A 2,824-nucleotide genomic window follows, 5' to 3' on the forward strand; every position below is an offset into this window, starting at 1 on the left:
CACTTTGTAGACCAGGCTGGCCTCGAACTCAGAAATCCGCCTGCCTCTGCCTCCCGAGTGCTGGGATTAAAGGCGTGCGCCACCACGCCCGGCTGTTTCTTGATTCTTATTAGGCCATATTTGTGGCTTAATTTTTCTCACTTCTGGTCAGGTTGGCCACACTCTGATGTTTGCTTGTGCTGACAGTTGCTCTGTTCCCAGCCCTGTGATCCCATAACTCAAACTACCATGGCGGCAGGCCTGCTAGTCCATAGCGCTGTCGCTGTGATTGGGGTTGCCTTTTGCCTTTACGGAATATTCACTTTTCCCCCAATACATCCTTCTTATTCCCTTTTGGCCTTTTTGACCTTGTCACCTATAAACTTTCCATTTCCGCTTTCTGTTTTCACCTGTCTGTCTAGAATCCTACGTTGTTGGGCTGCATACTGGCTGGAGGAGGTGACTTGGCAGAGAGAAAGAGCCCTGGGTCCGGCATGGGAGACTGATGAGCACGGTTCTCTCGTGAACTGAGTGACCGAATGTGTGAGCGGTCACTGCTCCAGGCTCCATTGCTTCATCTAGGGAAAAAGGAGAGAGAGGACTAGAACAGACAATCACCAGCTTAAAAAAAATACCAATTTGTGCGGACAGGAAGAAACTGAATGAATGTGAGTTGTAGACACGAGTGCAGTTATGGCAAGAACCCCGCTTTCTCAGACCCATGAAGGCCTTCCCTGGTCCGAGTTTGGATGTTGACAGATCCTGCAAGTGTGTCAATCACTGGTTCGTCCTCCAGGATGACTGCGCCTGAGACTGGTCCCCTGCTGCCCAGAGTTGTCATCCAGCCTCATCCAGCTGTGTTTAATAGAAGAACCGAGTGTCTGGGCTGCTGGTACATCTCCACCAGAGAACACCGCACCCTCGATCCCAGCTCTTCTGCTGGTCCTTTATTACCTGTTAAGGCGATCCCCAAACAATGCAGGTCAGGGCACAAATTTGGGGGCTGCAGAGGTGGCTCCGTTCAGAATGTGTAGGAGGCCCTATCTACTCTCCCTAACCCCCAGCACTATACTAAACTGGGTGTGGCTCTGGAGGAATGGCTCAGTGATTAAAAACACTGTGCAAACTTGATGACCTGGGTTTGATACCCAGATCACAATGTGGAAGAAGAGAACATATCCCTGAAATTGTCCTCTGACATCTACAAATGTGTCACAGCACATACGCAACCACGCTCACATCATCATCATTATCATCACCATCACCATTGCGCAATTAATAAAACTGATCATGGTGTGGTCCAGGGCTGTAGTCCCAGCACTTGGGAGGTAGAGGCAGAAGGGTCAGAAATTCAAGGTTGGCTACATAAAGATGTCCAGGCCAGCCTGGACTCCTTGAGACCCTGTCTCAACAACCACAAAACAAACCCCTTTGCAAAGTTTGTAGATTGATTTTTATAAGAGACAACATCTAGTTGTTAGAATTTTGCAGAGTGTCAAATGTAAGTGAAAAGTCACAAAAAGTATACAGTACTGCTGTGAAGCAATTGATATATACATATATATATGTATATATATATATATTTATACACACACATAGGTGTGTATGTGTACACACACACACACACACACACACACACACACACACACACATACCCCTTTGATACTCTGAAGCTTTGAGGCTGGCTAACGTAACTGTGAACACAGATATTTAGTAGGGATGTGGTGCTCAGTGGTGTTTGTTGAATGGACGTTGTCAAAAGTTATGCAGATGCACAGTTTGGAAGAATTCGGGACATGGTAACTCTCAGACAGTAAACCCTGATTTAGGAGGCCATACCGGAGTCCTAGGACATCAGTGATGTATGCAGTGGATTTATAATGGCTGCTGTGAGATCATAAGTTTGTTTTATTGTCCTCTAGGGACATTATCTGCAAAAGTCAGCCTGACAGTGATACCTTCCTATGAGAAGAAAGACAGCACCCAAAGGAGCTGCAACAGGAGCCCCGAGGAGTCAGACGTTATCAGGTCGCAGGCAGACTTTGCTGCCATTTACAAAACCCTCCAAATGTGTCAGGCTAGGGGTCAGAGGTCACAGCTGAGCCAGAACTGTGCTAAGTCATTTCAGAGTTGTCGTGAAAGGCAGAAGGTGTGCTGTGTGCTGTCTAACGCATCGAATGGCTGTGTGTACTTAAGAATGGCTTTTGGTTTTAATATCGTTGAGTTTGATTCCATTAAAGCCATGAAGGCAGATTCTTAATAAATTATGTTCTGGGTATGAATTAAATACTTAAACATGACATGATATCAGTTAAGCATTTTTAGTCTGCTTTAGAAAAGAAAAACTCTAAGTACATAAAAATTTCAAACATTTTTCAAACATTTCTAATAAACATTTTAAAAACATGAAAAGCCATGCACACAGGGTGGATATTCTTTTCTTTTAGAACCTTAGATTCTACCAAAACTTTGCATGTCAGCAATAGATCTCTGCTTTATTTAAAACATTGTTACTCTACATTAAGACGTAAGTCCCCATGGTAGTGATGCCCCTGTTAGACTGTCACATATCCTGTAAGTAACACAGATATTATAACAACAACAATGAAACATTTACAAATGAGAGGAAAAACCAAGAAGATCAACAAAAACAACAACAAGAACAACAACAAAATACTGCATATCCAGCCTCCCTTGCCTCTGGCTCTGTTTGTCTGAGGCTGCATTATCTAACTGGGTTTCTCCCAGAATTTGCTTGTAGCTTTTGAAGGGTCTCTAGGCAGCCCGAGGATGGCAAACACGGCTTTGGCAGGCCTTGCCATCCTCCTATTCCCTCTGCCTCGTT

The 2,824-nt window shown here is 44.7% G+C and overlaps 1 long non-coding RNA gene across 1 annotated transcript in view; it reads left to right on the top strand.

The window, feature by feature from the left end:
• The window catches only part of LOC110307586, a 26,353-nt gene extending 24,116 nt beyond the window's left edge, over nt 1–2,237 (top strand). The window contains exons 3-4 of the long non-coding RNA XR_002379431.1: nt 402–747; nt 1,902–2,237. This is a non-coding gene — a long non-coding RNA (uncharacterized LOC110307586). The remainder of the gene's footprint in view (nt 1–401; nt 748–1,901) is intronic.
• The last annotated feature ends 587 nt before the right edge of the window (nt 2,238–2,824 follow it).

The sequence above is a fragment of the Mus caroli genome, chromosome 13, assembly GCF_900094665.2.
Source record: "Mus caroli chromosome 13, CAROLI_EIJ_v1.1, whole genome shotgun sequence".
NCBI classification, from domain to species: Eukaryota; Metazoa; Chordata; class Mammalia; order Rodentia; family Muridae; genus Mus; species Mus caroli.